At 43.1% G+C, this 25144-nt stretch overlaps 1 long non-coding RNA gene across 1 annotated transcript in view; it reads right to left on the bottom strand.

Moving 5' to 3' along the window:
- Window positions 1-4538: 4538 nt before the first annotated feature.
- The window catches only part of LOC110743759, a 226486-nt gene continuing 205880 nt past the window's right edge, over window positions 4539-25144 (bottom strand). The window contains exon 4 of the long non-coding RNA XR_002523294.2: window positions 4539-7637. This is a non-coding gene — a long non-coding RNA (uncharacterized LOC110743759). The remainder of the gene's footprint in view (window positions 7638-25144) is intronic.

The raw sequence follows: 25144 nt of genomic DNA, 5'->3' as shown, positions 1-25144 counted from the left end.
CCTGTCAAAGCAGCAGCAGACAAACAATAGAATTCAACGGCAAATGCCTACATCATATGGTTAAGACTACATAAGAAAGTGATACACATGAGACAGAGACTAGCACATAGTAGCACATTGACCTGCAAAATAGATCAGGCAAGCATTGGAGCCCATATTTTCCGTGTAGAGACTGGCACATAGCAGGCACCCAGTTTTCTCGATTGACTGAGTCAGTTAAAAAGTGAACTCGGCCAGGTGCGGTGGCTCGTGCCTATAATCCCAGCACTTTGGGAGGCCGAGGCAGGTGAATCACAGAAATTTGAGACCAGGTTGGCCAGCATGGTGAAACCCCGTCTCCAATAAAAATACAAAAATTAGCCAGACACAATGGCACACTCCTGTAATCCCAGCCAGCCAGGAGAGTCCTTGAACCCAGAAGGCGGAGGTTGCAGTGAGCCAAGATCACACCACTGCACTCCAGCCTAGGCAACAGAGTGAGACTCAGTCTCAAAAAAAAAAAAAAAAAAAAGTGACCTGATAAATAGACAGTGAGCAATCTGGATCCCATTCCTTTGGGAATTGTTCTTCATCCTATTGCAATTGTGATTTTGTGTTTTCCTATGAACATCCAGACAGCCATATAATCAACAGGGCAAGAGAAAATGGGCATTCAATCTAACTGGAGGCATTTTAGTTAAAGACCTACATTAGGAAAACCTTCTAGGATCTAGAAAACAAATCCATGAAACTTAAGGAAACAGGCTAATTTTTATTATAATTCTTCCTGGTGGAAGAAAGTGAGCAGATGACTTTTAAGAATCCTTATCCAGTGACTGGCAGCATTTGTACCTCACATTCCAGCCCATGTGAGGACAAAGGACAGGGGATGGCAGCAGGAGACACAGTATCAGAATGTTTGATTTGGAAATGTCCATAGAGCTCATCTTTTTACTAAACAGGAAACAAGGCCTGGAGGACTGAGGTGGCTTGTCAAAGGGTCACGAAGGCAGAGTTGAATCCAGGTCTTTTCAATCCATGTCCATTCTTTGTCTTCCATACCACACCACAGGCAGTGGTGGTCCACTCTGAACCAACAGTGCCCCCATCACCCTTGTGAGGTGGTCAGGAAAGCAGGTGGAGAACAGGAATGCCTTAGTGAGAAGCTAATAAAGACCCTCCTGTGGTAAAAGGTCAAAGGGCAGGGATCTGTGCACCCTGAAGTGTAATCCAACTTCCACTTTCAGTCACAAACTACATATTGCTAACCTACAGCTTCCTACCTGCCACTTGCCCTCATAGAGCAGGATTATGGTCTGAAGACAATCCAAAACATATACAATATTTTGAAAATAAAATTTCCTTTGTCAAGCAATTTTAACAAATAACAAGTTAGGTTGCTTTATGAACACCTTCTTTTCTAAAATAAAATTCAGGACACTAATCTGACAAAGGAGTTTTGAGCCTCTTCTGAATAAGAAACAAAATGAGAAAAAAACATTTAGGTGCTGAAATTTTGACTTGGTGTGTTTATGAGAACAGGCAGCTTATTTGCAATTGGGATAAATCCAGGACATGTGCTCACTTAGAGGCATACTTTTTACACATATGTTTGTGCCAAACTGTTAGTTATCCACCAATGTCAGCTCTCCCCTTCCTCACTGGCAGAGCTCCTATATTGCTTGGGGAAAGGGTGTGTATTAGTTCATTTTCACACTACTATAAAGAACCACCTGAGACTGAGTAATTTATAAAGAAAAGAGGTTTAATTGACTCACAGTTTTGCATGGCTGGGGAGGCCTCAGGAAACACAATCATGGAGGAAGGTGAAGGGGAAGCAAAGCATGTCTTACATGGTGGCAGGAGACGGAGAAGGGAGACTGCCGGAGACGGAGGAGGGAGACTGCCACATACTTTAAACTATGAGATCTCGTGAGAACCCCCATGATCCCATCACCTTCCACCAGGTCCCTCCCTCAACACGTGGTGATTACAATTCGAGATGAGATTTGGGTGGGGACACAGAGCCAAACCCTATCAGGGTGTCATTATGCCAGCTTAATTTTTTAAGTTACTCATCTCAGATGTAAGCAAAAGTCATCAAGCCTTTCTAGAAAGCCCCTTCTATTTCTATTCTCCCTCTTTCTACATCTTCTGTGTGCTGATCAGGTAGCTGGAGCTCTAGAAATCATATCATAAACATGGGATGAGGATCCATCCTAGAGATTATGGAATGTTGGGCTGCAAAGAGCCTAGGTCCTCAAAGACCTCATAAGCCCCACCACATCGGCCCTACACTGCCCTACACTGTCCTCTTAGGTTAGAGGAAAATAAAGCCCTGCCTTGTTTAAACCAGTTTTCAGATCAGACAAGCACAGTTCCTGACTGATGCAAACTCATGGCATTGACTTGGAAAAGTTGGTTATTTAGCCCCTTCATGCCTCAGTCTCTTCCTCTTTAAAATTAGGTAAGAACATTAACCAGCATTAAAGAACACACAATACAGTAGTTTTAAAATTTTGTTTATTGAGATGATTGTGGCAGAAAGTATTGTGGCAGAGTTCAGAGGAGGAAAGGAATCCTTTACATGGATCTCTGAATTCTGCCAAACTTGAATCAGAACAGCTGCTCTTCTCTTTGATGAGTTTCCCCGTAAGATTTCAGTTGGAGGGGGAAAAAAAGCTTAAAGGCTAAAATAATTTGAAAATCACTGGCACAGAAAAACATTTAGGACACATGGGGCATACCATTGTTCATGAGATTGTATTTTTCCAGCATTGCCAATGCATCTGGTGATGCCAGTTGGTTCCTCTGCAGGACCAATATTTCCCACCTGTTGGTTCCTCTGCAGGACAAATATTTCCCTCCTGTAGAGTAGCCTCAGGGAGCAGGACAGGGCCACTAAGCAGTGCAAAATGCCCTAATCATTGCAGGAATAAAACCAATCACCCCTGCTTCCTTCATGCTGTGCTCTAACCCCCTAAAGAATAACTAATGAGCCTGAGAGTGGTGAGGCGTGGCAGCTGCTCTGTGAGGTGTTAGAGAGAGACCAGAGGAATCTGAGGAGTCATGTCCTTTCAGAAAGTGTGTTGTCACTCAGTGGCTCTCAGCCCATCTTGGATCTTTGTTCACTCTGCACACTATCTCCATTCCCGGCTGCCAAACTCCAGACTCTGCCAGGGATGGTCAAGCTCTCCTTGACTTCCTTTCTCATGCTCTCAAACATCTCTACACAAACACAGATCGTTAAAACGGATCATTCAGACAGAATATATTCTATTTGCATCACATCTTACCTCTTTCTTTCCCCACTCCACTGTACCACCCCAACAACATGCCTGCAAATACATCCTTCTGAATGGGTTTTGGAATGATCATGGGAGAAATAAAAGAGGAAAGATGACATAAAAATTAAGAGAAAGTATTTACAGCATAAGTAGTATGGAGAAGATGGAAGGTCTTTGGTTCTTGTGGATTCATTGAGGTGGAAGGGAGTGCTAGATATATCATCTCTTGGACCTCAGTACCTCTTGCCACCTTTTTTCTTCTTTTGACACAGGATCTGGTTCTATCACACAGGCTGGAGTGCAGTGGCACCATCTTGGCTCACTGCAACTTCTGCCTCCTGGGTTCTAGCCATCCTCCCACCTCAGCCTCCTAAGTAGCTGGGACTACAGGCATGTACCGCCATGCCCAGCTCATTTTTGTATTTTTGTAGAGATAGGATTTCACCATGTTGCCCAGGCCAGTCTCAAACTCCTAAGCTCAAGCAATCTGTCTGCCTTAGCCTCCCAAAGTGCTGGAATTACAGGTGTGAGCCACCGCGCCCGGCCAGAAAGCTTATTTGATCCAGTCAGGTGGACCAAGGCAAATGCCTTTGTTGGATGAGCTCGTTTCTCATCCCTTATCCCCTTCCTCCAAATTAGGGTCATATTACTGAGACACTGTTTCTTGTATATGAACTTTAAAATGAGATAACATTGGAATGATGGCTGTTCATAGGATGCAAGGCTGGTTCAATGTTCAAGAATCAATCAATGTAATATACCATATTAATAAATTAAAAAGGAAAAAAATCACATGATCATATCAGTAGACACAGAAAAGACACTTGACAAAATTTGACACCGATTAATGATAAAAACTCTCAGAAAACTAGGAATAGTGGGAAACCTTCTCAATTTGATAAAGAACATCTACGAAAAAACCACAACTGACATTATAATTATAGAAGACTGCTTTTCCCCTGAGATCATGTATAAGGCAAGCACGTCTGCCAGACTGTCTGCTCTCACCACTGCTGTCCAACTGTGATCTAGCCGGCTCAATAAGGCAAGAAAAGGTAATAAAAGGCACACAGAGAAGAAAGGAAGGACTAAAATTAACTCTATTTGCAGCTGCAGTGATAGTTTGCATAGAAAATCTCAAGGAATCTACAAAAACATTCCTTAAACTGAGTTCAGCAAGGTCACTGACATAAGATCAACATATGAAAATCAATTGTGACAATTAAAAAGTGAATTGTATTTCTATATTCTAAAAGTGAATATGTGGAATATATAAATACAATACTGTTTATAATCACTAAAAAAAAATACATGAGTGTAAAACGAGATAGCAATGGACTGCCTGCTATTCACAGGTCTCTCAGCTGCTAGAAGGCCCCATTCTGAGAAAAGCCACCTCTCCACCCTGACACTAGTAAAGAGGTCAGAAAACCTTGAGTAAGGTTGGAGGTATTAATTTCGGGCAATTAATTACATTCTTTCAGCATCCATCTCCCAGAAGTTTTCACTGGGAAAATCCTTTAGGAGGACATCCCCCATTAGCTATTCATTTTTCTTTTGCACTGACTGGAGAATGAAGTGACTGTCGGCTGTGTCACACAACCCGTCGAAATTCACCCCTGGGTGAAGTGATCCTCAAATAATTACCAAATGTAGTTCAGGTAACTGAATTAGTGAATTACATTGGCTCCTTTGAGATGAAAGACTCTTTAGGAATGTGAAATACTTTGGCTCTTTGTTATTAATAACCTGAACAATGAAAGAACCCAAAGTGGTATTCAATATGCTCCAGGAATGGAATGACTAAAATTAAAGAATGCAATTGATTTTCATTTTCCATACTTTTCATTTTCTATCCTTTTCATTTCAATAGTCAGGACTGAATATGACAAGTCATCAAATCCCCTCTGATGTTAATAAGGCATCAACTACAGAGCTCCAACAAGAGAAAAATCCAGTTGAAGTATGGCAAGTAGTTTATTCTCCTGCTCTCTATGATTTATTATCTTTTCTTCTTACCATCCCATTACGACACCTACAGGTAAAAACCTCCTACCTTGAACTGCTTCATTTTCTTCAACCTTAGTCTAATATTTCGACATTAAACATCTCAACTACCTTTGCATCCTTCAGACAAACAATCACGCCCATGAGTTGTGCTTAGAAGAGCAACGTAGGAGGCCCTCGGCTTGGTGCTCTGCTGCCGGTCATCAATGCAGGGTGTGAGGACAACAGAGCCCAAAGGCAAATCCCAGGCAGACAGACCTGACCTTAAAGCAGGAGGAACGGGAAGTGGCAGGGAGGGGTTAAGGTTGACAAATCAAATCCTAGTCTACCTGAGGTTGGTAGAAAGGCTGAAGATGTTTGTGCGGATGTTAGGCCCTAATCATGTTAGATATGGGGGCTGCATTTATTGAATCAGATTTGCAGTTCCTCATCTTTAGTTTTCATTTGTAAAGTGTTGAGGGTTTTCTATTTCTCTTTCTCGGTTTCAAAATACCTTTTAAAAGGTAATATATTTATTTTGGAACTGGAATAGGTAATACATTCACATAGTTCATAATTCAAAAGGTATACAATTATATATAGTGAAACCTCCCTCCTACCCACAGGCACCAGCCGCCCTGTTTCCCCTCTGAGGGCATCAGTGTCACTGACTTCCTACTTTTCCTTGCAGAAATATACAAGTGAATTTGTATAAGACACCATCCATCATCTTCTATTTACACAAATAGTAACTCACTATTCTGTTCTGTACCTTGCTTTTTTCACTTAATGTATTTTGGAGATGATGCCACATCATTTCACTATACAAAGAACTCTTCAATCTTTCCCCTCAATCTTTTTTTTTTTTTTTTTTGATGACTAGTAATTCATTACATTAGACAAATGGTATCATTTGTGTAACTACTCTTCCATTGATGATCATTTATGTTACTTCCAATTTTTTGGTACTACAAACAATGCTGCAATGATTAACCTTATTCATAAATGATTTCCATGCATAAGAGTGTGTCTGTAATTTAATATAATTGCTATAAATAGAGTTATGAATATTTGAGTATTATAATCTCTAGAAATGAAATTATTGAATCAATGTGTATGTATATTTATCATTTCAATAAATACTGCTAAATTGCCAATCTGTATCACCTGATATAATGTCCTTTGCTCATTTTTCTGTTGGTTTCTTGGTCTTTTCCTTACTGGCTAGGATTCATTGTGTACCAATGAGTTGCAAATATGTTTCTCAACTTGTCCATTGACTTTTGACTTGCTATTGTCATTTTTGCATGCAGATGTTTTTTAAAGCACAGTTGAATTTTTCAGTCTTTATTTTACGACTGCTGTAATTTGTGTCATGTTTTAAAAGGTTTTTTTTCAGCTATAAATTACAACAAAAAATCTTTTATGATTTCTTTCATATTTTATGGTTTCACATGTTTATAAAATCTCTGACCCACCCATCTGAGATTTATTTGGCAAGGTGTGAGGTATAGCTCTAACTTTTAACATGTATTTACTGTTACAGCTGACTACCCTATTGTCCAGACACCATTAATAAAAAATCCAGTTTGCCCCCACTGATTTGAAATGAGTGTTTTATCATGTGCTAAATCCCTGTATGTATCTGGGTCTACTTCTTGATTTCCTATTCCATTTCATTGGTCTATTCATGTGCCAGTGGAACCCAGATTTAATTTTTTAAAACTTAACTACACTTAATTGCACTTCAATTTTTAAAACTTTATGTATCTCCCCAAAGTGACTTTTTCTTTGGGTCAGAGACTGAGTGGAAATGAGGTTTTCTGTCTGTGTCTTGTGACTTTGTTTACTTCCCCTTGCACAACTCATGGCCAAATTTTTCTTAATCTTCCAGGAAAATAAGTTTAGCCTGTACTGTCTGAGTGGTAGAGTCGAATAAACAAAATAAGTGTGGACTCATAAGGAGATGACCATAAGAATACTGTATTTCACTTTTCCAAATCCCATTGCATGACAGACTCACAAGGGACATGCTTTTTCACTTCTAAGACCACTACTTTAAAATCAAGTTATGTTTAATAAACATTAATAAATGTTTATTTAAAATGTTTAATAAACATTTACTACATGGCAAGTTATTTTAGCTAGAATGCTTTTGGCTTCAAGTCATAGAAACCAGATTCAAATACCCTTAAACAATTTTTAAAAATTCATTGATTGGGATAACCGTAATTCCCAAGGGGAATAGGGTTGGGTAGACAGGTTCAGTGGCCAGCCCCATTATTACAGATTCAGACTCTTACCTTCTTTCTGCTCTGCCACCCTCAGTCATTGGCTCCATTCTCAGGCTGCTCATGGCAAGATGGCTTTGGACATAACAGCACCCTGAGGAAGAAGAGAAAGTGTCAGGTCTGTTTTGTATTACTGTAAAGGAATGCCTGAGGCTGCGCAATTTATAAAGAAAAAAGGTTTATTTGGCTCCTGATTATGAGGGCCTAAGGCTGCTTCCACTCATGGCAAAAGCCAAAGGGGACCTGGCTTGTGCGGAGATCACCCAGCAAGAGAGGAAGCAAGTGAGGGGGCAGGAGGTGCCAGGCGCTTTTTTTTTTTTTTTGAGACAGAGTTTCGCTCTGTCCTCCAGGCTGGAGTGCAGTGGTGCGGGCTCACTGCAAGTTCCGCCTCCCAGGTTCACGCCATTCTCCTGCCTCAGCCTCCCGAGTAGCTGGGACTACAGGCGCCTGCCACTACGCCCGGCTAATTTTTTTTTTATTTTTAGTAGAGACGGGGTTTCACAGTGTTACCCAAGATGGTCTCGATCTCCTGACCTCGTGATCCACCCGACTCGGCTTCCCAAAGTGCTGGGATTACAGGTATGAGCCACCACGCCCGGCCGGTTCCAGGCTCTTTTTAACCATGAGCAACCCTGGGATCTAATAGAGTGAGAACTCACCCCACCCCCGACCTACCCCAACCCCGGGAGGGCATTAATCTATTTATGAGGGATCTGCTCCCATGACCCACACACCTCCCATTAGGTCCCACCTCCCAACACTGTCACTCTGAGGATTACATTTCAACATGAAATTTGGTGGGGACAAGCATCCAAACTATAGTAAAAAGCAGTTTTTCATTTCTTAGGAACAAGAAAACATTTCTCAGAAGTCTCCCATGTCTTGTAGGCCAGAATTGGTGACATGCCTATTCTTGAATCAGTCACTGGCAAGGAAATACAATTGCTCTTAGATCAATCAGACCCACCCTTGGGCTGGGGAAGGGTAAGTTTCTCCTAAGCACATGGCTGCTTGGAAGTGAGTGGATACTGCTGAAAACCTGGATTCCCGTAGTAATGGAGGTAGTTGATGGATGCTGATAATGAGTCTCCCAGTTTCCCTCTCTCACTCCCCCTCCTGGCTGGTTTCCTTTGTTAGACATCCAAGTGTGCCCCTTAATATGTATTGAGTATCTGGACATATTCACCGTAAATTCACTTATTTAATACATGTTTATGGAAGTCCTACCATCTGCCCAATACTGTGCAAGGAGTTGAGGACTAGAAGAAGGAAAAATGGGGATCCTGATTTCAATGAGTTAATAGGAGAAGCAGAAAATTAAGGAATTCCATAATACAGTGATGAGTGTTACATACTTATAACAGTGCTATGGGGCTCTAAAGAATGAGCAATTTCCTGAAGGAGGGTAGAACACATGGGGAATATTCTAGGTGAGCTTTGACAGATGAGTAGGTAAACAAGGGGGAAGGACATCCCAGGCAGGGGAAATAGCTTGTACAAGGGACCAAGAGGGCATTGGCATGGTATGCTCAGGTTACTGTAAGTTTCTTGTGTGTCACGCTATAGGATTAACATGGTGGTAAGGTGCTGTTTTACTCAGGGCATGATGGTACAGGGTCAGGGGGCTTCCAGCCTGGCTAAGAACCTCAGTTTGTACTGGTTAAGAGACGTCATCAGTGGATGCCATCCCTGAGAAGTTCTGACAGCAGTTAGAGTTAATTGTAGCATTTAGTCACAAACACCAGATCTGTCACAAACAACAGTCAACTTTCTGAGGTCATAGACCACATTTCAGAGACTCCGAAATCTTTCTTCCACCTCACAATTGAGCTTCTTGCAAAAGTAATCTACACTTAACAATCTTCTTCATCCCCATTTAATCCTCTACCACTTATGTTGATAACATAGTTGTTGTTCCTGCTACGGTCACCTGTGGCCTCAATAACTGCAAGACACAAAACAAACAAACCACCACCAGCAGGGAAAATGACTCTTCTACTCTTCTACATTCTACCTTCTAACAACACTCAACTATTTACAATTCACTAAGGACATTAATAGCTTTGGAGACCCCAGATACAGAGAACAGTATGGTGTTATTTTTCCACTTCAGTAAAATTAAAACAATCCTAAATCATAACTTTTCCTATAAGAACTTCAATTGTATTTTAATATCAAATTCTTTTTTAAAAAAATACCTCTCTCTCCCTACTTCCTCCCTGAGTGCCTCTGCTTTGTCGGTTGTGTAAGCACATGTATGATCCACCAATTGAGTAACCCAGCAATGAACACATTGGTGCCTTGTTTGTTGTGGGTTGAATGGTACCTCAGAATGTGACCTTATTTGGAACAAGGGTCTTTATAGATGTAATTAAGGTAAGGATTTCTAGATGAGATCATCCTGGATTAGGGTGGGTCCTAACTGCAATGATAAGCATTCCTTATAAGAAACAGAAAAGGAAAATACAGAGACATGTGAAGAAAACTATGTGAAGTGGGACTGAGAGATTGAAGCCATGTGTCTACAAGGCAAGGAACACCAGGATTGCTGAGAGCCACCAGAAAGCTAGGAGACAGGCATGGAACAGTTTCTCTTCACAACCTCAGAGACAATCAACCCTCCTGACACCTTAAATTTGGATTCTTGTCTCCAGAACTGTGAGAGAACATATTTCTATTGTCTTAACCCACCACATTTATGGTAATTTATTACAGCAGTCCTGGGAAACTAATACAGTCATCTGTCGATATCTGTGGGAGCTTACTTCCAGGACCCCCACAAATACCAAAATCTATGGATGCTCAAGTCCCTGATATAAAATGCCATAGTATTTGCATATAATCTATGCACATCCTCCTGTACACTTTAAATCATCTCCAGATTGCATATAATACCGGTACAATGTAAATGCTATGTAAATAGTTGTTGTTCTGTATTGTTTCGGGAATAATAACAAGTAAAAAATCTGTACATGTTCACTACAGACACAACCATTACAGGCCTAACTACAGTTTCAATCCTAGGCTGGCTAAATCTGTGGATGCAGAACCTGCAGATAGAAAGGCTGACTGCACATTGTTCTATAACATTTTGAATTAAAAACAGAACTTTTGCTTGTAAGAAAAACAAATTCACTCTATTTGTCTCAGGAAGAGAGGGATTTATTTTAAAGAATGGTAATCTCACAGGACACAAAGATAAGGAGCAAGGGGAGTTGTTGTCATCCAGGGGAGCTGACTCTCCAAGTCCGCCCCCTTCCCCTCTGTCATCCTCTCTTCTGGTTGCTTCCTTTGCTTTTACACACTCTCTGGGAATACATGGCTCATCAAGTGGCTTCAGTCCGAAGCCTCCGTAAACTTTAAGCTCACTCACCATCTGTAACTAACTTCATCTGTCAGCATGTCAATTACAAATTTTAAGGCAAGAAACTGGATTGGCTTGAGTTACCAAGGGCTGAATCTCTGACCAGCTAAGGGAGGCCCGTCTCTGGACAGTTATATCATAAGAGAGGTGGAGTCCTTCAGTTCAGAGAACTGCCCCTTCCATGGGCCACAGGAGGATTCCCCAGCCAAGGCCACAGGAGTGCGGGCAAAGCTTGGTCTCTCGGATGCCATCTGGTCATTTGTCTGCCTCCCTCACTAGATTGTAAACCACCTGAGGGCAAGAAATTCATGTTGTGTTGTCCATCATAGTCTCCAATGAGTACAGGTCTTGGTGCCTGAGACATAGGAGATACTCAAGATAAGTTTGTTTAATAACAAGTAGTTGAGTCTTGTAGAATTGTGTCTACTAAACAGACCCCAAAAAAAAAAGGTAAATGTTTATCATGCTTGCTCTATTCTTACTTGATGAAATGGTAGTTTTAAAGCTGGCTTCTTCCCATTAGTTCGCTCTTATAAATAGCAAAGAGGTTATCTCTATGTATTTGATAAAATGGCACTCACAGATCCACACGACTCCCCTCTGTCCATGCTGAGTGTATCTAAGGTAAGCTGCTCCCTGACCCACACTCTCTCTGTTGACGTCTAAACTCCATAACCTTTTGGCTTCCACTAAGATTCTCCTTAACAGAGAGCTCAGGCAAAGATGACGTTGGGCCATCTTTTGCCTCTAGGTATGGGTTTTATTTTCTTCCCTTTTAAAAAAAATGGATTTTTTTCCCCAGAGAAGATCTTGTGACAAAAGCAATCTGATGGGAAAATCCAATGGAAGCTTCTTCAGGAGTCTGCTTAGATTTCCAGAACATTTTCCTTTGCTTTAGCTATAGCTGGTGTGTTGAAGCTCTTTCCTAATAGCCTCTCACTTGGGTCTAACCTTGCCCAGTACACAGGACTGTGCCAAGAACTGTAGGAGATCAGAAATTTAAAAGGACTAGATGTATACATAATCTATGCCATCAAACAGCTCACAGAGTGTGGTGAACCCTGCTGGGCCACTACTGGGAGTGGGCCCAGGAATCATCAGCACCTCATCAGTGTGAGATTTGCAAACCAAAAGAGTTATAGCTCAAGAAACTACACTTCTCAGTCTGCTGGGGAAAAGATGCTCATTATAGTATCAGAAGGACAGACTTAGCCATGGGCAGGGGAGGAGAGAAACAAGAAGATTCCCAAAACCATTCTTTTTCTTCCAAGTCAGGCATCCCCCTTGGTTCATCTGAAGGCTGTAATCTCCCAAAGTTGTCATTAAAGCAGCCCCAAGGGAGAAAAATTAGGAAGAGAGCAAGTATAGAGGCTACATTATACTCTGCAAGGCATGGACATAATAATTTCTCCTATGATGATTTAGAATGATAATGTCTGTCTCCAAACTACAGCTATTTCCAAATTTAAATATTAATCACCTCTTCTCTCCCTTGTATGCAGCATCAAGGTAGGCCGGGTGCTGCCAACCGGTTGTGAAATGGTAGACCCTCAGGCAAAGGTGAAATATTATTGCAACCCACACTCACACCTGCATAGTCTCACACACACACAGAGCACATACACACTTATTGCCTGCACTTGTCCAGAGAGACAAATGGCCCAACTGCCTCAGTCCAGCTCCCTGCTGGCTGCATTTCCAGAGAGACAAAGCCCCTGCCCAGTATTAGCCATATGCGCACTTCCTCCGGCATTCTCATCCCCAGTTCACCAAGGTGGCTAGGACAGTCTGGGGTCGCCTGCGTAGGGATGAGGGATGAAGGCCCCAGTTCCCATTAGGTACTCAATAGCTGTGAATTAGTAGACAAATGTGTGAATGAATGGGACCATTGGGCAGTTTGACTATCATTAGGACAGAGTCCACACCCTCTGTCTTAGGGCCTTGGTTGCCCACAAAAAAAGACCTCAGACAGAGGTGACCCAGATGAAACATAGGATCTCTCCTCACTGGGAAATTACCCTCCCACACCCACGTACTCCTTTCTCCGTCATCCCTCAACCTGGTGAAAGCTCCAGCCAGCCCAGACAGTGTCACACCCACTCCAGCTCCCTTCCTAGTCGTTTATTCACTCATTCAACGAACACTTACAGGTAGCTACTGTGTGTCAGCCACTGTGCCAGCCCTGGAAATACAGGAATGCCATACAGCCTGCTTGTCAGGCCCTGCTGGGGAGAGGGTGGAAGCTGTCCCCATTCTTTCATTCCAGGCGTGCTCCACACAAGACCATCTCTTCAGAGAACCATGGCACCTCCATCTCTTCCTTCTGAACCCTCACCCTGGTGCAGAAGCAGTGGCTCAGAAAATCCATCCTTTCACTTGCATTATAGGATTTTTTTTTTATTTTTTTAAAGCAGCAGCAGTCACAGCAGCCTTACCTTCCAAGAAGACTTTGACTCAGGCTAATATTTACATGTATTTGCATTTCCTTTGTACACATGGATGGGAAGCTAATGGGAAGAGTTTTGCCAGGGAATGAAAATGCTTTCTGGGCCGGTCCTCAAAGTCCTATCACAATTGCCAATGTAAAATCAAGGAGCAACTTGTCTAGCTCATATCTAGGTAAAATCTGGGGTTACTCCCACCCTGGTTCTTTTTCTCCACAGCCTCACAGCTCCTTGGCTGGTCTGTGTATCTGTTCAAGTCAGGCGGGGGTAAGCTCTATTCTGTCCTGGTCTTCCATGCACTGGAAATTTTCTCCTCTAATTCTTCAGGTTTTGGTCATTTTTAGAGAGCTCTATGGGCACCCTCTGGTGGCTGGCTGAAAATTTCATCTGCAAAAATTGCAGTTTCATAGGAATAGCTTTATTTTGTAGTCAGCCTCTTTGGTTGGATGTTGGAAATTGTAAGTTTATTTGCTATAGTTGGTACCACTCCTTTCATCACATGATAGATTGAGACTGAACAGTCACTTTGTCCTCTCAGGAGGAATGGTACCTTCTAGAAAGGACAGAGCTGAGAAACAGAGTTTCTCAGTGGGTTGCAGTTTTTCCAGGTCAGGCTGAGTGAACAGGCTCAGGGCTGCCCTTCTCCGGGCTCTCAAAAGACTCATTTCTGAAGGAAAACCCAATGCATGCCTGGACCAGGCCAGGCTCCCTGGAGAGTTGCTGAGGTAGAACTATGCCAATAGCCCCCGCTTTTTTTGTTAAAAAAAAATGACCTAAGTTAGGCCAAATAAAAATCTAAGGGAGAGCAGTGAGGTAAAAAGGAATGGAAGCATCTGGGGAGAAGGGTAAATTTTGCAGGCCTAACACGTGACCTTCCTTCTAGATTCCTGCTCTAACACTGGCCCAAGGGGCAAGCATTCCTGAGAATCCTCCTGGTCTCTAAAGAAGCACTGGGACAGGTTGGGGGATAGGAAGGGAGAGAGGAAGGAAGAGAGGCCCCAGGAAGGAGAACTATCCGCGTGAGGATGGAGCCCCCGCTAGTTCTCTCCATGGCCCCCCAGGCGCTAAAACCAGGGGTTCTGATGAGCATGATTGCTCTGTCAACACCGTGAACACCAGCACCTGCTTTTCTCTAACTCCCTCTTTAAGGATTTAGTCTCAGGAGACTCCCCGAAGTCCGTTGATGTTGCTTTCATTTTGCAAAAAGAGGCCTAAAGAGGTTAAGCACTAGAGACTTCACCCAGCCTGCCAGCACCAGGGCCAGGATTAGAGTTCTGTGTCCTGCCCACAGTTCTCTGAAAGATATCCCTGCAGCTGCTGCGGCTCAACCACACCCCACTCCTGCACTCTGTCTATCAGAGCAAGCCAAGCTCCGATAGGCAAATCACGATGAGGCCTTTGTAGGGCAAGGTCTTAAGGAAGGGTACCCTTGAGGCACAGGGGAGTAGCAATGTCCCAAGTGGGTTCCAGAAGCTGAAAAGACAACCAGGTTGGCTCAGATTTCAGACTCTGTGGTTTATGCCTTAGGCATATCATTTAGTTGGAAAAAAAGAGGTGCTGTCTACCAGGAGCAGCCTTCTTTATTGATACCATTTTTCTTGTGCTTGCTTTCACAGCCAGGCCCCAGGGCAGAAGGGAAGCCCCATTTCCCGTGAGCCATCAGTCACCCAACAATGGCGGTGGCTGCCAGACTGGATCTGAGAGCACCACTGGGGAGACAATGTCTTTGGTAGGCAGCCTAGAAGCTAAGGTGTGATTGGGGCAGAGCACAAAATGGACACCAGTGTGATCACACCTGTGAGAATGGACAAAACTTCACTACCCACAGTGTCATCAACCAAGAGACAGGGCAGCTCTGAGATCTGTTGAATATGAACTGGGCAGAACTCTGTCACAAGCACGTGAGTTTCCCCCTCTTGTCTCTGCTTCCAGAAGAAAGAAAATGTTATTGCATGATTATTACATGCCACACAATCACACCAAGATGTACAAGGCCTTGTGCTAATCGCAGCTAACAGAGTGCTTGCTAAATATCGGTGCCATTCTAAACCCTTTACATAGATTAACTCATTAATCTTTATGATGACCAAAATGAAGGAGGTATGCCATTATCCCCATGAAAGAGGACAATGAGACAGAGAAACTAAATAACTTGCCCTACATCATGCACATAGTAAGTGGTGGAGCCAGGATTCAAACCCTGGCCATCTGGCTCCAGAGCCTGTACTCTTAGACACTTCATCCTGCTGTTTCTCTAGGTATGTAGTATAAACTCATGTATCCTTAAAAGCTGCACGTAATATGCACTATTATTATCACCATTTTACTGATAAGAAAACTAAGTCATATAGGAATTAAACAAAATTATACAGCTGGCAAGAGGCAGAGTCAGAATTTGAATCCAAATAGCTGGACTACAGAATCCCAGCTCTAATCATGGTACTCTATCACTTCCCTTTCACAGGGTAATTTTCCAAAGCTCTCACTAGATTTGACAAAATTCCTACTGGACATTGGGGAGCACCACTCTGGCTTTGTGACTGGCCCCAGAGCCCAGGGAGTGGCCTGCCTGCCCTCCTAGAAGCAGATTGAAGGGGCTCCTCCCTCTCTGCCACTGTTCCACTGTTCCAGGAATCCCTTCAGGTGCTAGTGGATTCATTGCCACCAGCCTCTAACAAGCAAGGCAACAGCAGTCTTGATTCTGCCCACGTCACCTGGGTTTGTCTATCTGGAACTTCTAGCCCCAGGGAAGAGTCCCTTTTCCTTAGCTAGATTATTCCAATTTCCTTAGAAGTACAAGTATTTGTTTTATGGGCCATAAAGGCAGAGCCTGATCTTCCACTGTGTATCAGGCCCCCAGACCCCCCAACAGACTGACTGCTCAGGAAGTTGGGGAGTGCATGGCCCAGGGCTGGCATTCATAGGGGATTATCCCATCTGACAGCTTACTCCTTTAAGTAATGGCTTTGGGAAATTTTTCTCCTTTCTGCCTTATTGATCATATACCTGGAGTCCTTGTAAAACAGGCTCTGGCCTTTGTCTTAGAAATTTTCTGTTCTTGCTCTGTTGGGCAGTTGGGCAGTTGAGCTTTATCAACTGGGTTCAACTCCATGAGTCCAGCTTCAAAGTGCCTGGTGCTTATTCCATATGTCTTCCATTCATCCCTCCAGATCACCCCTTCACATTTCTCCAACCTGGCATGTCCCAGGGAGCTGGCCTATAAGGACAGCATCAACAGCTTCCTTGTCCTCTGGCTTTGGTTGGGTTCATCCAGTGGAGGTCACTAGTAGTAAATAAGTAGGCAGGAGGAGAGAGGGGCCAGGCTGTTTGTCCTCCTGGCTTCCTTCTTGCCACAGTATAGGTTATCTGTGTCCCTTTACTGAGGCCACAACTCCTATATTCCAGCATCCATTGGTAGGCAACAAACTACCTCCAGTACTTAACAGTTTAAAACAACAATGATCACCTATTTTACGGATGAACCTACTCTTTGGACAGGGTTTGGTGGGGCAACTCATCTCTGCTCCATGTGGCAGTTTGATTGGAGCTGGAGAATCCACATCTGAGATGGTTTATGCACGTGGCTAGCTAGTTGATGATGATTGCAACCAGCATCAACTGGGAGCTTCGTCAAGGCTGTCAGCAGAGGCCTTCAGTTCTCCTCCAGGTAGGCTTCTCCTTGAGGTTCAAAGGGTTTCCTCTCAGCAAGGTGGTTATATCCGAGAGCAAGTAGTCTTCTAAGAAGAAAGAAAATGGAAGTTTCCAAGAAAGGAAGTGGAAGCTGCCATATCTTAAGACCTGGGCCTACAAACTAGAACATCATGTCTGTCACATTCTGTTGATCAAAGTAGTTACGAGGCCCCTCTGATTCAAGGTGGGAGAACATAGACCCCAATCTTAAAGGAATATCAAAGAACTTCAAACTATCTTTAATCCACTATGTCTTGCAAGTAGCCTCTCCTATAACTTCTCCAGATTCTAATAACTGCTCTCCCTCCTTGCTCCGTCCAGCCTGGGGCATGGCAGAACCATGCTAGTGCTAGTCTAAAGTACTATACTGTCCTTGGTGTGATTTCTCTAAACCCGATCACATGGTTATAGCAGTCTCTTTATTAAACTCCCCTCAAAATTTCCAACTTGAGCATACTCGGGTATTTGCCAGGGCCCTGGAAACATTTCTCTACCAAGTTCCTGCTTACCACCACAGGAATACTCCATGGGACCATCCTTCTCAAAATCTCTCCTCCCAACACCCACCTGCTGTCAAACTCCCACACCCCAATACCCATTCAACTTCACCTGTCACTTTCCTTCTGGCCTTTGAAATGCCTCTACTCAGCACAACTGGTTAATATATCAAAATAATTCATGCTACCATGCTCATGGCTTGACACCTGCAAGTAAGAACAGCCGAGCCAGATACATCTCACACGACATGTCATTGAGGCATCCTGGTAAATGGAGTGGGAACTGGGTAAAAGCAGCACTTTACCCAGGAAAATGTTTTATTATAGAGTTTTTCAAGAATCAAAACCTTAGCCCAAAGAGAAATTCCTAAACACAATAATTTCCAAACCTCCAAGTAGGCTAATAAGAGAGTAGTTGGGGTCAAGCTGGGCTTTCTGATTCCCTCAAACCATACAGATCTTTTTGCTCTCAGCCTCCTCAAGACTTTTGCCTTGACCTGAGATCCCCATGCAGAGATTGAAGTTCTATTTTTCTTACTTTGGCTAGTTCCTGATGACCCTCATGCTTTCAATGGGGGAACTGTGACTGATAAATCCCGGGCCAGAGCCAAAGGGCATATTGACTGCCCCAATGCCTCCTTTCATCCAAAGACTAATGCATTCCCAGCAAGTGAAGAAGAACAAAGCTTGTATTTCTGACACTGCCAAAGATAGCATTCTCTGGATTCTTATCTGGAATGCTGATAATTACGGTATCTGTCACATACTTAATCAGCAGAGTCAGGAAAGGCAGCACTCAACTACTTCTGAAGCACTTTTTCAATTTCTCACACTTCCAGAACTTCTTTTCATTCATTAATTAATCAATTAAAAATACTTATTTGAATACCCACTATAAGGTGGCAGGCGGTGTATGAGGTACTGGGAATCAATGATGAGCAAAAGCAGACATGGATTGGAAGATATATTCTTTGATATTAATAAAAGAATCACACAAATAAAAGTGAAATGACAACTTATGATATGAGTTACCTGGTATTACGAGTATGTATATCAAAGAGATTGTCATACTCAAGGAGGTCAGGGATAGGCAGCTCGCTGTCACTCTTAAGTCCCACTGATGTTCCTGCCCTCTACCAAGCTCATCCCTACCCTTCATGGATAACCATGAAGCATTGAAATACAAGTGTGAGTCCCTGTGTTTGTAGCCCTAAGCAGCTCATTGCTAAGGAATCCTACCTGAAGCAGCCCTATCAGCTCCCTAGTCCAACCCACCCACCCTACAGGACATCGGGAGCTATGGGACACCATCCCCCTTAATGGGAGAGGTCTGGAGTGGGTCCTGTTAGGAGGCCTCTTGTAAAGCAGCATGAACCTTGTTTCCAAGTGGCATGGTCAGGTCTCCTACAACACACACCTGCCCAAGGACTCTCCACCAGCTCATGTGCTGCTTCCCAGGGAGACACAGGAGCCATCCATGCTGGGGCAGTTCCCACCCTATTTACCAGGATGCCTCAGTGACATGTTGCGGGAGATGTATCTGGCTCGGCTGTTCTTACTTCCAGGTTTTCAGAGAGCTGGTCTTTATACCTTCCCTTAGTCCCTGTGTTACAGGATTCTATCAGGCCTTCTCTACCCATGTCTCTGGCACTATCCTGATATTATTCTTAGTTGCTTCTCCTAAATGCTGGTTTTGCCACTTATCAGCTATGTGCACTTGGGCAATACATTAAAACAACCTCTGTTTCTTCATCTACAAAAAAATGGGATAATAATTTCCACCTTGTAAGAATAAATAACAACCACCTTAGTATAGTGCCAGGAGCCCAGAAAGTGCTCCACAAAGGTCAGTTTTCTTTTTATTACTACAAATCTACGACGCAAAACCTCCAAGTCCATACTCAGTCATCCACCCCAAGATGAAAGCAAAGGTGCAGATAATGTAACAACATGCTCCATTTGCTGAAATAGAACATTCCAGTCTGCAGCCTGAACCATCTGGAGGCAGAGAAGCCAGACCCACAGAGAGCACTGAGGCTAGGGGGCTGAGCTACACTTTCACAGCAGTAAACGTTTGAGGAGTGGGAGAGGGGCTTTTCCAGGTCTAAGGGAGTCTTTAGGTCCAGAGTGTGGATATTAGAAAGGTTCCAAGTAAAGAGATGGCCGACTGCCCTAAAATACTGCACTGACCTGGCTTGCCCCCAGCCCTATTCTGTGAGGCCAGAGGAGGAAGCAGTAACTGACAGGGACTCTATACTCTTCTGGAAAGAACAAGCTCTTCTATGAAAGCTTCAGATGTCACCAGCAATTCCAACAAATGAATCTTGATGACCTTTCCAAGCTGAGTTGGGAATTTAACAGACTCCCTCTGTCTGGATTGGAATGAGGCAGTGAGACAAACCTACATGGAGGTTCAGCACAGCAGTACAAGCCTCCAGAGTGTATGCATAAATGCATACAATTCTGCACGCCCACAGGACAAGGCTGCTTCTCCTTGGGTGACCTTGCTGGCAGCAGTGGCTTTGTTAGTGTGTGGACTTTCATCATATTCAAAAGACTCTACATTTAAAAGGAGTTAAGCTGGAGAAAAAGGAATTGGGAAAGGTCTGTTGGGGTAGCATATGCCTTCAACCGAATTGTCACCCCAGGGCCTTTTTCTCATATACAAGCTTTTCCAAAAGCAAGGATTTATCACAATAATAGCAATAATGATCACTCTTTACTGAAAGCTGACCACGCACCTGGACTCTACTGAGCACTTTACATGAGTTGTTTAGTTTGATCCTCACAACCACTCCATGAGTTAAGTACTGTTGCCTCCATTTTACAAATAAGGAAACTGAGGCACAGAGATGACAAATCACCAGCCCTAGGTCACGATAGTTAATAAATGGTAAAGCTGCAGTTCTCAGTTTGTGAAGAGTAGGGAAGAAAAGCACAGCCTCTTAGAATTAGTGTCCCTTCAGGATAAGGGCTTTTAAGTTACAGACTCTGAGGAACAGAAAGTATCTTGAAGGTGACCCAGTCATTCACTTTGGGTTTTTCTCTCTCCTGTTCACCAGAGGCTGGAAGAACGCATCCCTGGGCCTTCAGTGAAACATCACCTCTTCCCCATGAGTACCTGGCACATACTGTAAACTATGCCAGAGAGATTAGAGAACTTCTCTTATCCCACTTCTTATTTAAGATCAGAGCCAGGGCTGCCTTCATGAGCATGGGAACAGGGAGCCTCCCAGCAACCCTTGTTCTGTTGTTGTCTTGAAATTCTGAATTTCTTTAAAATAAGGAGTCCTGCATTTTCATTTTGCAGGGAGCCTCACAAATTACATAGGTGATCCTGGATTCCATCTTTAGGGCTAGGGCAGGGGGAGGCAGCCAAAAAACTCAATAGCCAGTGTCTTTGCCTTGTGGACTCTTCTAAGTAGTGCATTGCCCGCTTAGAACGCCGCACACGATGGAGCCCCTAAGAGCACTGACAAGCCCCTTTTTCAACAAAGGCAGATGAAACTGTTATTTGAAATTTGTCAGTGTAGAAGTTCACTGGTAAATGTGTTTCTTCAAAAGCTAACCATATAGCACCTGGTACCAACTACTGAAACTGGCCACTATACATCCCAGGTTTTACTCCTGTTCATAAAAATCACAAAGAGACTGCTACCCTTTTCTTATCATTGCTGAGTTCAGGAATGCTAAGTGCACAATCATTCCAATTATCACATTTTGCTCCAATTTCCACAGCAATACAGGGGATCATAAGGAAGAAAAGGAGTACTGTTTGCTGTCCAATTATGTGGAGCATGTAGGAACAGGATTGCACGTCCTGATAGCAAAAACACTTGTGTTTATCATACCCTATGCTTCGGGGCATGCTTCAGTTTACGGTGTTTAAGGATCCAAATGCCTGAATAAAGAGCCACCAGCCTTGATATCAGCATTTGCTTTTGCCTAAAGACAGAAGGGAAAATTCTCAAGTACAGAATCTGTGCTGGTGGAGAAGTGGGCTGCTCCAAATCTTAATTTCATGGCACTTACATAGGTGATAGCAGCCCTAGTAGATGTAAAAGACTAAATAAAAATTAAGCAGGGTTTCCAAAGTTTAAGAGAGGAGCAAATTTTTGGAATGTAGATCCATTACACACCCACATTTTACCTCCTTGATCCAAAGACTAGAGATTTTACCCCTCCGAATTTGGTGCTGGAATAGCTGACCCAAGTCATGTTCATTCCAAGGTATCTTCACTCATTCATTCAGGTCTGGTCAAAACGTGTGGTTTCCTTGAATAGGCTAATAGTTTAGAATCTCTTACACCAATATTCCTTTACTATTTGTTCAACATTTGTTTAGCGGGGTGAGAAAAGCTGATTTTATAGTACTAAAAGATGAATTATGTCTTTGTCTATAACTCACATGTCAGCTATCCTCTCATCCTGTATTTTCAAAGCAAAACTCCACTTGTGTAACTGAGCAATGTAATTTACGGACACATTTGAAATGGTGATATAGAAAGGTATTTATATTGAACAACAGACAGTATGTTACTTGAAAAATACCTCCTAGATTTGTCTGTCCTATCAAATGGCTCCTCTTGGCCTTGCAGCTACCAAACATTTCCTGTCCCCATGCTTCTCTCTCCCCTCTTTCTTTTCACTTCCCACCCACTCTCTGCCCCACTGCCGTAGTTACTATCCGTTTGAATGTTTTCCATCAACTACTGATGAGTATTTATTTTCGTTAATTATTTATGAAATCCTATTACTGAAGATGAAGATTTTGATTCGGCACCTATACATTAGCTAACATGTTTCAGAATGCTCATAGCACTACTTCTCGTAAAAGCATAAAACTGGACACAAACCAAAGGCCCATCGACAGGATAAATTATGGTGCATTCACTCTACAGAGAATTATACAGTAGTGAAAATGAATGACTTCAGTCAAAGGCAACAACGTGGGTGAATCAGAGGTGACATGATGCTGAAGGGCAAAAGCAAGTCTTGGAAGACCATATATAGCACAATACTCTATGAATAAAGAACAAACACTACAAAAACTGAGCTTTATGAAGGCATCTATAGAGAGCAGTGATAAACCTTTTACAAAGGAAAGGAATGATAAAGACAAACTTCAGGTTAATGGTTACAGAATGTGGAGGAGACAGCAGTACAGGACGGGAGAAGAACACACAGGTCAAATTACCTTATTGTCAGTGTTCTCATCTTTGGGTTGTGAGAGGGTTCCGAGGTATTGATTGTGTAATAAATACATCAAATAAAAGAGGGCCATATTTGAGCCAGTGATAAATCAGAGTATAGTTAACCCAATTCTGGGCATCTAAGAAGTATTTTTTTAAGAGATTCTTTCTGTGCTTCATAAAACTTCTAATAAGAAGAATTCATTCTTCTTTGAAGGCAGAAGAAGGTTAGAAATAACAATTTTTTTTTGTTTTTGTTTGTTTGTTTGTTTGTTTGTTTTTGAGATAGGGTCTCACTCTGTCACCCAGGCTGGAGTGCACTGGCACGATCTCAGCTCTCTGCAAATTCCACCTCCTGGGTTCAAACGATCTACCCACCTCAGCCTCCTGAGTAGCTGGGATTACAGGGGCTCGCCACTACACCCCGCTACTTTTTGTATTTGTTGTGGAGACAAGGTCTTGCCATGTTGCCCAGGCTGGTCTTGAACTCCTGGGCTCAAGCAATCTGCTCTTTTTGGCCTCCCACAGTGCTGGAATTACAAGCATGAGCTACCACACTCGGCCACAAATCTTTATTTTCTATCAAATGTTCAAATTTTATATGATAAATATTAAAGTTACCAAATGAAAACATTTATTGACATTTTGCCAGTGACATGAGTTATCTGTAAAAAACCTAAATTAACTGGCACTATATTCTTATTTTAGGTTAGCCTCCCAAGCAACTAATCCCCCTGCACTGAACCAGACTGCCTTTGTTTATTCACACATTCCTTCATTTACTCAATTGACAGACATTTACAGATTGTCTATGTACCTGGACTTGTGTTAGGTTCTAAGGCTATAAAGATGATTAAGAAAGAACCTCTAAGCTGGGTGTGGTGGCTCACACCTGTAATCCCAGCACTTTGGGAAGCTGAGGTGGGTGGATCAGGTGTTCGAAACCAGCCTGGCCAATATGGTGAAACCCCATCTCTACTAAAAATACAAAAATTTACTGGGTGTGGTGGCAGGTGCCTGTAGTGCCAGCTACTCGGGAGGCTGAGGCAAGAGAATTGCTTGAATCCAGGAGATGGAGATTGCAGTGAGCCGAGATCGCACCACTGCACTCCAGCCTGGGCACCAGAGCAAGACTCCATCTCAAAAAAAGAAAAAGAAAAAAAAGAGGAGAGGAGGAGGAGGAGGAGAGGAGAGGAGAGGAGGAGGAGAGGAGGAGAGGAGGAGAGGAGAGGAGAGAGGAGGAGAGGAGAGGAGGAGAGAGGAGAGGGAGAGGAGAAGAGGAAGAGAAGAGAAGAGAAGAGAAGAGAAGAGAAGAGAAGAGAGAAGAGAAGAGAAGAGAAAAGAGAAGAAAAGAAAAAGAACTCGGCCCCTGGGTTGATGGTGGAAGGAGAAACACATGGAGATAGAATTGGTAAGGGAAGCAGGAATAAAGAGTAATGGAGCCTAGAAGAGGGGAAGAGGGGAAGGAGATGCAGAACCTTGGTTGAGTGCCACATACAATGCAGATCTGCTAGAAGTTCTACATGTCTTAACATGGGTTTAACCTTCACAACAACCCTATGAAGGAGATACTATTGTCTCTCGTTTCCTGATGGGGAAACTGAAGTTTAACTATGAAGTGGCTGACACTGATGAGATGGGGGCATTTCATTCTTAACAGATGCCAAATTTCTCAGGTGCAGTGATGGGATGGGCAGTCCAGGCAAATGAAACAGGGATGGAGGTGTAGAACCACAAAGGAGTTTGTTAACATCAAAGGAAATACATACAAAGGAGTTCTAGAAATTTACAGATGGATAACCACTGAAGCCTATTTTCAAGATATCCTTGCTCTCCAGAACTCAAAAGGCTTTTCCAGAGATGAACTCCCCAGTACCCCATGTGTAGGACACTAATGTATGCTCTAAGTAGACAGGAAGGCACCTCCAGGGAAAGAAAAATGTGTTTAAGATAAATCTGCTCCTTTGCCCTCACCTTTTTATTATTTCTATTCTCTCACTCATCTTCTTATCTTCGAGAGTCTCTCAAGTATTAGTGGAATTAGTGGGTCGTTGAAAGCAGCGAGGATGACTGGGAAGCAGAGGAAAAGTGGCACTCTTAGTGAGCATAAGACCTCATGGTGAGCACAGACTGGCAACCCCAGGGTAAAGTGGGGCCTACAGATCCTGTACCACCCCTCCTCTCTGCTGTCTGTTCCATACCTACTCTCAACCCACAGAGATACAGTCATTAATACAACCTGCCTCTCCAAAGGCTCATATGCCCCCCAGAAAAGCCTGACTCTGACACTGTCTCTCCGTGTAACTCAGAAGGGAGGTTCCTCATCCCACAGTCACCCAGACCTCCTCTATCACAGACTCAAGACCCCAGGGCAAACTTTGAAGTTGTTCAAAGTGAGGATGGAGGATCTTCTC

This window comes from Papio anubis, chromosome 7 (assembly GCF_008728515.1).
Source record: "Papio anubis isolate 15944 chromosome 7, Panubis1.0, whole genome shotgun sequence".
Lineage (NCBI taxonomy): Eukaryota > Metazoa > Chordata > Mammalia > Primates > Cercopithecidae > Papio > Papio anubis.
Note: the sequence above shows the minus strand (reverse complement) of the source record. Positions and strands in the feature narration are given on the sequence as shown.